Genomic DNA, 13,405 nt, shown 5'->3' with positions numbered 1-13,405 from the left:
GTGACCCAAGACAAGTGGTTTGTTATTTATGATAAGAAATAAGGTACCACTAGCATGTACATGTACCTCGTTTCCTATCATAACTGAACCGCTTGTCTTGAGTCACTGAAATTTCAGTGTAGTAATTAATTGGATTCCTTGCCCCAATAATATACATAATTTTTATTACCAGCAGGGGTAGCATTAAGGGGGTACTACACCCCTGTCCAATTTTGCGCCTATTTTTGCAATTTTCTCAAAAATTATAGCACATTGGTGACAAGTAAGATATGTATAATATAGGGGCAAGGACTACAACTACTGTACTGAAAATACAGCAACACAAAGGCAGCAAGTAGTTATTGATTTATTGATCAAATATTGGTTTTCCCTCATTTTTGACTGTAACTCCACAACTGTTGGCTGTGCTGAAATAAAATTTCCAGTGCAGTAGTTGTAGTCCTTGCCCCAATAATATACATATCTTACTTGTCCCCAATGCGCCATAATTTTTGAGAAAAATGCAAAAATAGGCACAAAATTGGGCAGGGGTGTAGTGCCCCCTTAAGGCCCGAAAGTCGGGGGTTGTTTTCCTGTGTTTTTCACTCCTGAGCTTGCAGAAAATCCAAATACATGGGGTGAAAATTAAATCTCGGGGGTGAAAAATATTTGGCAGTGTAGGCAGGGGTAGGAGTAAGGTCCAAAAGTAGAGGGTCAGAGTTCACCCCCGAGCTTGCACATATTCCCAATATAGAGGGTGAAAAATTAGTATTTTTTAAATTTAGGGGCCGGGCCATTCACCCCCGGTCGGGGGTTAACGCTACCCCGATTACCAGTGTGTTATTATTTTTTGAGAAAAATGCAAAAATAGTCGAAAACACAAATTTACCACAGCCGTGCATCCGCGGGTATTCATGCTCGTCGAAAATTTCGCGAAATAAGGGGTGTTTTTAGATATATATGAAGAAACACAATTCGGGAAAACACACAAAAAAAGGGTGTTTTTTCAAACCATGTGTTCGCGAAATTAAAAGGGTATTTTCATCACGCAGCCTACGCGTTTCTGCCAGAAAAGAGTATATTAGAATTATCGTTCACGTTTTAGCGAAAAGAGGGGTATTGTCGAAGGGCAAATAATTTGCGAAATCGCTAAAAAAAGGGGTGTTTTTCCCCTAAAAACTTCGCGAAATGAGATGCAAAAGGGGGTGTTTTTAAAGTTCACCGACAAGCATGAATACCCGTGGATGCACGGAGTGCGGGGACCGGGACCACAGCACAGGCATTGCAGGGGTGTAGTACCGGTACTTAAACAAAATCATTAAATGCTTTTGCTCTTTACTACGGGAAATTTGCCTAGTTAAACATGTTAAAAGAAATTATTACACAGCATATTATTTTACCATTACATAATATAAACCATTCCAATCATCATCATCAAAATTCATCATCATCATGTCCATGGCTGTTCATGACATGGGCATGGCCACATCATGCACACAATCACTGCTGCAGTAAAAACCAGACCTAGAAAAATAAGGGTAAAATTATTGGACTAAAAACGCATTGTACTTACCTGAACTGGAAAAATATACTGACAGTTTTCAGAGTCAAATTGAGGACATGGCGATCTATGAATAGTATATGACGTAATGTGTCAAAATGGTCAAAAATATGTCGTTGAATGAATGATGACTAAACATACACAGAGAGTGATAAACAGTGTCTCACTTTGCCCGTGTTGTTGACTGCTGCTGCAGCTACTTGCCAAGTTTTTTTCACCCGCAGAATGGCACCAGATTACACAGGATTCCAACTAATCTGGTCTCAATTCTCTCAGTTTTACGATCGATTTGGGTTAGTTATACATTCCAAATATCAGATTCTTCATTAAATTTAATTTTCGAAGCGTAAACTGGCCAAATTTTAACTTCTTTTGCGAATAAAATATCACAGGAATTCCCCTACAAGCAATCGGCGCATAGGTTAATTATGTGTGAAACGTCAGCAAAAGTGGGAAGAAATGACCAGAAGCTACCAAAAGGGGCGCTATAATACCAGAAAAAACGAAAATTTACCCATCAGGGGTGGCAGGATGATTTTTATGGTTAATAATATAATTCAGCCAGAGAAAAAGAATTGAAGGAGATGAATAGATCAATATAATTCAGGGTTGGCCATTTATTGCCAAATTCTAGTAAATTCATTTTACCGGCTTTACTAACATATTCCGCAGAGATCCACTTAGCATGCTTCGGGACACTCAAAAAGCCTGAGCCTATATGGACAAACCCTGAAATAATGTGTAAATTTGGATCAAAAGTCCCAAAATGGGATGAAGATAATTAAAAGTGCAGACATTTTAACTTTATAGAAGAAGGAATTCAAAAAAAAAAGGAAAGGTAACATCTGTGATACTGGAAATTAACAGTTGTAACTATTGAAATTATGAAATTATTAGTAAATACCTGGTCGGTCAAAATATACTTGTTTGGCATTATTTTATATAGCTATAGCTTTGTTCGTGTTTTAAACAGATTTTCATAATTCTTATCAAATAATTTCAACACGTAGTGAGAAAATGTCACTCATCTAAACAGTATATAATTAAATTAATCTGTGAGTGTTGTGTGCCTGTGAGAAGTACCGAGATAACCCTACAGGGTGATGAGTACAGTACTAAAGCAGAAGCAGAAGCAGAAGTAAAAGTTACACATTGGACTGTTTTTTCTCTACCTATAGGAGTAGGCCCCTAATGGTGAAATTATTCTAGAATTGAGACAGGTGTCATAGTTGAAATAAATTTGGAATAATTTTATCATATGTCAGTTCATGCTATTTTTTAAATCAAAGTTTAAAGGGATACTCCGGTAGAATTTAGTTGCATAAAGTTAAAGCACTTAATTTTCAGTAGATAGCACCCAGTAGGCTATTCTTAAATATCACTCTATCTCGTTCAGTGGACAAAACTGACAACATTATAACATTAACAGTGCCACCGACAAGGGTGGTTAGGGAGTGTTCATTAATACTTTGGTAGGGGGCTGGTCTTCCTCAAATTTTTTGCTCGAAAACTTTTTTGACCCCCCCCCCCTCGATGGACCGCTAAACTTTTTGACCCCCTCTTTGACAGACAAAACTTTTGGACCCCCCCCTTATCGTATAACAAACATACTTATTACTTAATAGTGTTGTTTCCAGTGGTGTGTTATCTGGGTCACATGTCATTGAGGGAGGCAAATGTTTGAAACATTCTCGGTGGGACAAAAATTGTGCATGAAATACAAGCACAAGGAAATTTTCATTTCATACTTAATTTAGATTTGTCCCAAATCAGGGTGTTTATCTGAGTTTACAGGGATAAATGAAATAGAGGATTTATTTGGAGGTTCATATAGGCACATCAGCATAATTGGTTCCGTGGCTATTATGATAGTACAAATGCGCACGAACCGCACAAAAAAATTGGCCATATTGAGACTTGAATGGTCAAATATTGTTAAAATTGGAACAAATTTAATATGTAAAAAGCTAAAATGGTCAAATATGAGATTAATTTGGTCACGCAAATGTACACAGGTATCAGTTTTGGCTCCCAAAGACCGTGGTACCTGGGCCTGTGCCCACTCTGCCGTATGGTAAATGAGAAATCGTAAACTGAAGTCTGCAGTTTACGTGCAAAGAAATCCAATTTATTTGCAATATTTTCTTGATTTAGTTGTATTTTGATCAGATTGGTACATAATCATATTTGTAGCCTACTTTAAAGAGTCTGAGATATAAATTTCTATGATAAAAAGTGTCCGTATTTCTTAGAACAACCCAGATGTTGCATCTTGCTGATCATCTTTAATGTTATATTAATTAATAGATATGTGTACACTAAGTGCCATCATTTTTTCAAACAAAAGTACTGAAAACCAAAACTTGCCCATTTTAAAAGTGATATAGAGGGTCTCAATGCGCGCGAAGCGCGCGGAAATTTTGGGTTTTGAAGAGGAAAACTTTTTGGCCCCCCTTTCCTACCACCTAAAACTTTTTGGTCCCCCCTCTTTTAAGATCCAAAACTTTTTGGCCCCCCCCCTCCCTTTTACCAGCCCCCCACACCAAAGTATTTCTGAACACTCACTTAAGGGGGTGCGTTACCCCGTAAAAAAGTAAAGAAAATATACCTTGTAATTAAGGTGTCTGTAACTTCCTGAACGTTTATCAAATACGTAAGACAATATAGAAATTTGTCAAATTTGACCTCCTTGTCCGCCATCAGTTCAGTTCAGTTCAGTTCAGTTTAGGAATTCCCGCCTTTTATTTCAGGCGCACCACCAAAAAGGTGTAGATTAGCTGATGATTAAAAGCATCAGTAGTTCACATAAAGTTCACACCAAGTCTTGAATTTGATGTACATCAGCAAATTAAGAATGTCAGAAATGAGTTTCTGATGGCCATAAACCTATATCTAGTCACTTTATTGATGTCTTTCAAGAAGTTTCATCATATATTTGGGCTCATATGTGACTTTTTTGAAATTTGGCCATTTTTGGCGGCCATCTTGGCGGCCATCATGAATATATCGACAGCATGTTTTTTTCTTACTGTTAACATCCGGAATGTTTTAAGGACCCTAAAAGGCATCTAAAAAGTTGGTGTACTGGGGGGGGGGGCACGGTGGTTAAATCGAACATGCCTAACTATTACCCTTAGGCGACCGACCCAGATTTTGAACAAATTGGAAAAAAATTCCTGTAGGCCTACAAATGAATACCGACCCAAGTTTCGACAATTTCAGGAACATCATTTTTTTTGTATTTCCCCAAATTGCAAATATTTACAGATTTTGGTCATTTGTTTGGGTCATTTCCAAAAAAATTAAATTAAATAAAAAAAAATAAATAAAAAAAAGCCCGACCGAACGACCCTACTTGAAAGGTCTGTCCGCCCGTAGAACAGGGTTTTTTTTTCGTCGCCTTCTGGTGAGAATCAAAAATTCTGTTCTGGTAGTTCAAAGAAGGAAATTTGAAAGAAATATTGCCGCACACATTTCTAACAAAATGGCATCTTATTAACCTTACATAACAAGAAAATTGGTCCAGCAGTTATTCTTTTTTCTTTTTCTGTTTGTTGTTGTTTTCTGGGTTATTGTTTTTAGTACAGGAGTTTGAAGAAATAAAATGGATGTAAACATATTGAAACAAAGAAGCATTATCATCAGTCATATTTACAACAGAGACATCCGGGAGAGACACAGAGTGTGAAATAAACATAAGAAAAGATGATCCAAGAAACAAAGAAACTGAGAAAGAAAACTAAGATAAAGACAGGAGTGACGAGGTTATAGTAAAAATTATGATATTTAAAGGAGTGATTCTAGCATCCTCTTTTATGACATCTGTCAGTAGATATCCACGAAAAAGCTTATTCCCAAAATTTCAGGTGATTTTGATTTTGCACAGTATTTTTTTGGGATTATTCCCACTTGGTCCAATCCCATTTGGTCCAATCCCACTTAGTCCAATCCCATTTGGACCAAATCCCACTTGGTCCAGTCCCACTAAGTCCAGTCTCACTTAGTCCATGTCCCGCTTAGGCCATGTCCCAGTTAGTCCATGTCCCACTTAGCCATGTCCCACTTAGGTCATTCCCACTAGGGCCATGTCCCACTTAGGCCATGTCCCACTAGGGCCATGTCCCACTTAGGCCATGTCCCACTTAGGGCCATGTCCCACTTAGGCCATGTCCCACTAGGGCCATGTCCTACTTAGGCCATGTCCCACTAGGGCCATGTCCCACTAGGGCCAGGTCCCACTTAGGCCATGTCCCACTAGGGCCATGTCCCACTTAGGCCATGTCCCACTTAGGCCATGTCCCACTAGGGCCATGTCCCACTAGGGCCATGTCCCACTTAGGCCATGTCCCACTAGGGCCATGTCCCACTTAGGCCATGTCCCACTTAGGCCATGACCCACTAGGGCCATGTCCCAGTTAGGCCATGTCCCATTTAAGCCATGTCCCAGTTAGGCCATGTCCCACTAGGGCCAACAAGGCATAGTACTATAGGGAAAGATAAATCTTAATCATGCATAACTCGCAAACGCAAAATCGGAATCAACTGAAATTTTGGGAATAGGCCTAAGTTTTTTTTTCGTGGACATCTGCATTGTACTGAAAAAATGTCATAAAAAGAGGATGCTAGCATCACAAAAATACTCCTTTAAGTAATCAACTAAAATAAATTAATTACAGGCCAAAATAATAATACACATAATTAGGAACAAAGATCATCCTTTATGGGTCATTTCAATTCTTATTCTCCGTCATCATGTTGGCCTACAGTCACTTCTATTTCAATCACCATCTCCTTACCTTTGTCTTGTTTGTCCTCTGTTTCTTTCTCTCTTCCTTCCTCTGTCTTCATCCGGATGCCCTTCGTCCATCCATTCTAATGTCCGTATGCACAAAAGCGTCGGTTTAGACCGGGTCTAAAGTTAGTTCCATCAGGAATGGTCCTTTACTCTTTTCGAGCAATTGCTTAAGATTTTAATGCAATGTTTAAAAAACACAACAAATCTTGAGCAAATATAAAGGAATAGGTCCTGATGGAACTGAATTCAATTTAGACCCTGTTTAACTCTTTTGTGCATACATTTGTACAGACCTAAATCTTTTCATGTTCATGTACATTTATAAGGCCTATATATATTATGGGTCCAAATGTGACATGGCCCAAGACATGTTCCTAGTGGAACATGGTCTAGGTGGGCCGGGACATGGCCTAATGGGACAGAGATTCCAACATTGCATCAATGTTAAATCAATAATGAAATTCAATTTCAGAGTCAACATTAACACATCAGGTGTCTGAGAGCTGGGCATGCCTTATGAGCAAAGTGAAAAAAAAGAAAAGGAATTGTCAACCAATTGCACAACCAATTTTAGTACGGAATTGTATCTGAAAGGTACCATATCAAGATTTATCTTTCCCTATAGTACCATGCCTTGTTGGCCCTAGTGGGACATGGCCTAAGTGGGACATGGCCCTAGTGGGACATGGCCCTAGTGGGACATGGCCTAAGTGGGACATGGCCCTAGTGGGACATGACCTAAGTGGGACATGGCCTAAGTGGGACATGGCCCTAGTGGGACATGGCCCTAGTGGGACATGGCCTAAGTGGGACATGGCCCTAGTGGGACATGGCCTAAGTGGGACATGGCCTAAGTGGGACATGGCCTAAGTGGGACATGGCCTAAGTGGGACAGGGCCCTAGTGGGACATGGCCTAAGTGGGACATGGCCCTAGTGGGACATGGCCTAGTGGAACATGGCCCTAGTGGGACATGGCCTAAGTGGGACATGGCCCTAGTGGGACATGGCCTAAGTGGGACATGGCCTAAGTGGGACATGGCCCTAGTGGGATTGGACCAAGTGGGATTGGACCAAATGGGATTGGACCAAGTGGGAACTGGACCAAGTGGGAATGGACCAAGTGGGATTGGACTTAATGGGATTGGACTAAGTGGGATTGGACTAAATGGGATTGGACCAAGTGGGAATAGCCCTTTTTTTGTGGAACCTGAGAGCACGCCAGACACACCAAATTGCATTAGGAATGCCTTGGCTTTGATATTCGCGATATGATTCAAATTGTATGGCAAATTATTAACATTTTATATTTTTGCCATTTTTGCCATTTAACAGTCCTCGAAGTTAACTTATATTCAAATATAATGATATATATTTAAAGTGTATGTAGCAGGGAGGAAAAGCCCTCCACCATTTGAAAATTTGACCTTTTGTATTGAAGATATACATTTTTTCCCCCAAAAAGACATACAATTTTTTACACTTTAAGTTAAGCACATAACCACTATATTATAAAGTTTACTTCGAAGACTGTTAATTATCAAAAATATAAATTTTTAATAATATTGAAATAAATGTTGTATTATATCGCGAATTAAACAAAAAAAATCAAAATTATATGATATCAAGAAGGACATTCCCGGGGACATTCCTCGTATTCAGAATGCAATTTGATGTCAGCCAGAGGTTTCCAGTGGTATAAAAATCTCAACTTTGTTTTAGAAAAGAGTGGCATGAGGCTGAGGATCAAGAAATGCCCCTTTAAAAGAAGGAAAACTTATATGAAAAATAAGAAACGTGTTACCATAGTCACGAGTATAGGAGAAATTAGATGCTTTACAATTGTTTTCTATTGTTAAACCGGAAATATGTCACCTAATATGAGAAATGTTGCGTATATGAAAGAGTAGATGTAGTAGGCGATGGCTAATGGAAGTCTGAATGCAGTGGTTAATGAGATGGGATCTATAGTATTCTATACAGCTTGTACGGATGAAAGTAATGTGTACAGAATTAGAAGATATAAAATCATTACTTCGAGGACTGTGAAATATAAAAATTTTAAATTTTAAATTTGCCAATGTGTATATTATATCAAAAATATTTGATATCAGAAGGACATTCCTCGTATTCAGAATGCGATTTGGTGTGTCTGATGTGCTCTCAGGTCCCACAAAAATACTTGGTGTTTGGAATTATGATATATCATGATATTGCAACGCTAATGTATAACGTTGCTACCCTCTGTCAAGTTTTGGCCATTTTAAAGTTTTAAGTGGCTCTGAAAAGACCCGTTGTATATTTCCATAAGCCACTTCAAGTCATTTGATAATTGTTTATTTTAATTATGGGATATTCGACTTGTACAGACCATAAGTGTTTGGGATTATGATATATTGCAACTTTAATGAGCTACCCTCTTTTCAAGTTATTGTTATTATTAAAGTTTAAAGTGGCTCTGAAAAGTGCCGTTGTATTTTTGTTTTTGTTTTTTTGCATGCATTGACTAGGTTTCTTATTTCTAGGTTAAGTTCTTCACGGATATTTCCGCAGATGGCAGATACCACGACAAGACAATTTTTTGGGTTTCTTCTTTCGAAAATATTGGGGTTTTTAAAAATCAATTATATAGTTATAACTAATGACGCTAGTATATGGATATAGTATAACTACAGGGTGTCCTAAAAAAAAGAGGCCCCTCATTGCGCCCTCTTTTTCTCCCATTTCTGAAAAGTTGATCAAAACTATTTTGGTATGTAATGAAACCTTGATTCGTTAGCTATAATAAACCAAAACAATTATATCAATCGCCTCACAACTGTTGAAGATATGATCTTTTAAAGAAACGTACCCGTTTTTCACTCTGTTCACGGAAAAGGTTTGCTAATTCAAAGATTGAAAAGGAATACACATACCATGCATGAATATCAAACATTCCTCGATGATAACTTTATCAAATAACTTTATTTATGGAATGGGCTTTACCGGTGGGTTTATGGGCAATGGATTTTGTTAATAGTGTCATTAATTTGTGGGTAAAATGGATGCCGAATGGGACTTCTTTTGCTTTACTTGCAATTACTTATTTTTTCTTGGTTATTAATGGCTTTTTGTTTTATTATGTTTCTTACTTTCTTACTTTGTTCTCTGTTGACAAGGGAAGTCTTCAGTAAACGGCTCTTTTCAGAGCCACCAGTAGAAGAAGTCAGAGCTACTCCTGACGAAAACTAGCCAGTTTTAAACTTGTCCCATGGCAATCCCGCTAAAACTTACTAAATGAAACCTTCTAACATTACATAAGTGTACCGATACATGATTTACTCATTTCGGAATGCAATCATGTATTATGAAAAGAAAATTGTTTCCATGGCTTCGACGGGACTCGAACCAGCGACCTGTTGTTTAAGAATCCAGGTCTTTACCGCTAGGGTACGGAGGCAGTTGAACGGAGAAGTATAATAATGAAACATAAATCTCATAAGCCTTCTTTTGTTTACATGAAAATAACACATTTTGTAAAGATGGAATGGTCGTTTTACGTATAAATAGCACTAGCGTTTGGTTTCTAATAATGAAGACACTGATGTTTTGTTTTTGGGTTTTTGTAATTTGTCTATTAAAATTTACGAAATCAACATAAGATATTTCAACTTTAATCCTTTCCCTGGATATTTTTGAACATGTGTGTGAAATAGCTTCAACAAGGGTTCGCTGGAAAATAGCAAAAACAGTCTTGACCTAAAAAGGGGCGATAAAATTTATATAAAACGTTTGTGTTTAGATCTTAATTACAAAAATTAATATTTGTCATTGATTGAAATTATATCTGTCAATCATAACACTACAATTTTCACTCCATGGGCTCTTTGATTTCTTCAATTCTATTATATGAATATATTAATACAAAACCCACCCAAGTCCATACTTTGGCCAAATTGAGTTAAGCATGGGAAATTGTTGCTATACATAGGCCTGTCATATATATGAAAGAACAACTCAAATTCATCCTCTGTGTCTATTGAGCATGTGAAAAATAGCATGTATGAAAGAAACACAAAATCCAGGATTTGAGTCTTGTAACACATTGATTGAAATCCAGTATGTATAAAAGTCCACTTGTAACACATTCATTGCTGGAGAGTGACTTTTGAAAAATAAAATGGGTTTGATCAAGGAAAGTGTGTGGTTTATATTACATGGCAGTATGCTTATCAACATATTACATACCTGTGTGCTTTATTTTGTATTATCTTACTAGTGCTAATCTCATTCCAACATTGTTGTCTTTGTATATGATTCAAAAAACCACCCAAGTCCAGCATTTAAAATGATCCCCACGAAGTCCCTGAAATGCTAATCGTCATACCTAATACAGTTTGACCCACTCATTTGCACGTAAAACTTACCATATTGACCAGGTAAATCTAACTGAAGGAATAAAAATGATACACAGGTTTTTTTCTCAAAATCACTTCCCATGGACTTGGGTGGGTTTTGTATTCATGTTATCATATATAATTAAGCTTAAATGGTCTAGATATATTGCGAGCGCAGCGACCTTGAAAATGGCCATTTTATGTGTTTTGGTACTGTTTTCCTAAGCCTTTTTAGAGCGTTTTATTTGGCTGGCCAAAAATGTCTTGCCCCCCCCCCCCCATTTTACCCTCCCCAGAGCTAATAATTATCGCACAGCCCCTAAGTAAGTAATTTGGACAGAATACTCAAATATGCACCAATAACAACATGAACAAAGGAGTTGAGTATTCTGTCCAAATTACTTACTTCATGTACTTAGGGGCTGTGCAATAGTTATGAGCCATGGGGAGGGTAAAATGGGGAGGGCAAGAAATTTTTGGACAGCCAAAAAGTGAGGGTGAAGCAATTTTGGCAAGCCGAGATGGGGGGGAGGCAAGCAATATTTGGCACACATTCATTGAGCGCCTTCAAATGAAACGCTCTAGAAAAACTGTACTGAAACACATAAATATGCCAATTTTTCAGGTTTGCAAATTGAGATCACAAAAATTTGGCATGAGGAAGGGGGGGTAAAGATTTTATTTGGCAGGCCAAGGGGGGAGGAGGGGTGATTTTTGGTGGCCCGAGAGGGTGGGGGCAAGCGAATTTTGGCAGGCCGTTTGGAAATGTCCCCCGGCTCATAATTATTGCACAGCCCCTTACTTAATTTCACACTTAATATTCATGATATTGTTACGAGTCGTTAATGATTCAAGGCCAGAAGCACCTTTTACCCAAATTCATTCAGTATGCACAACAATACTCACTGTTTCTATAAGTTAACGAAATCTCAATCTTTAATGAAAAATATAATTATGATTGCTGATTCATAAATGCATGCACTTTATAATCAATCAAAATACATAGATTAGGAATATTTCTTATCCGGCAGTGTTCTTGTTGATTACAAAGTTCGGTTGCACTCAATGTTCCGGGTTACTGATGTATAATCCTGATTCACTTGTCCTGCGAAAATCACTATTCAGCGAAGTTCACTATGCTCTTTAATTTATATATCCTTTGCGTATAAAATCCTTGCGCAGATGACATTTTCTAAAATGTTGCTGCTTTCACCAATTACTCTCTACACAGGCTCAAGACAAATTATTTATTGCCGGAACTAAGGCGGGAGCACGCCAAAACTTTAGAGGGAAGAAAGTGCGCGCAGCGTGCGAAAATTTTGAGTCACCAACCCTTAATAATTCTACAACCCCCTATTTGGGTATTAAAAATTATAACCCCCCTATGTTTGGTCAACAAATTCTATGACCCATTTATATTCATGACCCCCCCATTCCGAAGTAAATAACAGCCCCTTAAGTTCAATAAATAATATTTTGAGCGAAGCTTAAATATATTGTGGCGGAAATCTATCAGGTATGATCCTGTGTCATATACCCAAAAAGGTGGTTTTGTTACATTTTGATGTGCAGTTTGGATTTCCAAACACTGTCTCTTGAGTATTCCTTCAATTAGAAGATTCAATTAGGTCTTAAATTGAGGCTATTTTATTCTAGATTACTCATGTTTTAATCCTGTTTTAAAATATTTTTAAATTATTTTCTTATGACGTTTGGCATGAAATGTGCCAAGGGTGGCTGAGGATTAGGGGGAGGAGGATTAGGGGGAGGGATTCATATCGTAAATTTGATTTAAAACCCCATTAAAAATTTGAATCTAGTAAAAAATGTCTAAATGGACTCCCAGACATCTAAACCAAGTAAATAAATACAGAAGTTCATTTAAAAGACCAATACTTGCTCAGAATGATAGTAAATATGGAAAAAAAGAGGTGGGGTTACATCCTCCCTACTTTGTGATTTTTTTTGCTTGCACTCTCTTATTTTTTAACCGATTTTCATAAAAAAGGTGTCAAAATGCTCAGGAGGATGAACCACTTCAAATGAGATGTGTAGGTTAAATGTTTGAACCATTTCATTTTTTTACTATGTAACACAAAGGTACCCCAGGTTGTGACACAGGACCGTATACGAGCGTCTTAGGCAATTTGTAGCCTGGCGTGGGCGTGCGGCTAATCCGCACAGTCTTATGAATACTAGTCACACTAATGAGTCAGACGAAGGAGTCGGATATAATGTCATTGTTCTCGTCATTTATTAGGGTTCTGGGCTGATCCAAGTGATCGGCTGGGAGCGGTAGTAGCGGTTATTGATGCAGACAGAGAGAGAGAGAGAGAGAGGTAAGTCTTGACCAACCTGCCTCGACGGTCGCAGGGTGCGGAAGAGCCAAGAATGATCGGCGCACCGGTTTATATACCCTGATATCACGTGACCCAAAATAACTGAAGGGCGCCATCTCTCTTCTGAATCCATTTCCGCTACACACCCCACTCCCCACACCGATCCGTCCCGGATCGTACAGAGTCAAGCCCGGGCGGGAAAGTGTGCGGTGATTGTATTTCAGAACTGATCAAATCACACGCAACTGAATCTGTCTGATTCAGTAAGGATCGATCACTTACGCCTACTCGGAGCGGGGATCACCAAAAGAGCCAGACAACGACACGCAAGAGCATGCGGGAGGATACGAACATGGA

At 38.3% G+C, this 13,405-nt stretch overlaps 1 protein-coding gene across 4 annotated transcripts in view; it reads right to left on the bottom strand.

Moving 5' to 3' along the window:
- LOC140171179 (stress-activated protein kinase JNK-like) overlaps positions 1–1,951 on the bottom strand; it is a 53,553-nt gene extending 51,602 nt beyond the window's left edge. For 2 of the 4 annotated variants that reach the window (XM_072194377.1, XM_072194378.1), the window contains exon 1: positions 1,554–1,951. The gene's annotated coding sequence lies outside the window, so the exon portion shown is untranslated. Of the gene's footprint in view, positions 1–1,552 lie in introns of all 4 variants that reach the window. The other 2 variants (XM_072194379.1, XM_072194380.1) reach the window with 2 other exon arrangements.
- Positions 1,952–13,405: the final 11,454 nt, after the last annotated feature.

This window comes from Amphiura filiformis, chromosome 15, assembly GCF_039555335.1.
Source record: "Amphiura filiformis chromosome 15, Afil_fr2py, whole genome shotgun sequence".
Taxonomy (NCBI): Eukaryota; Metazoa; Echinodermata; class Ophiuroidea; order Amphilepidida; family Amphiuridae; genus Amphiura; species Amphiura filiformis.
This window is presented reverse-complemented; position numbering and strand designations above follow the sequence as displayed.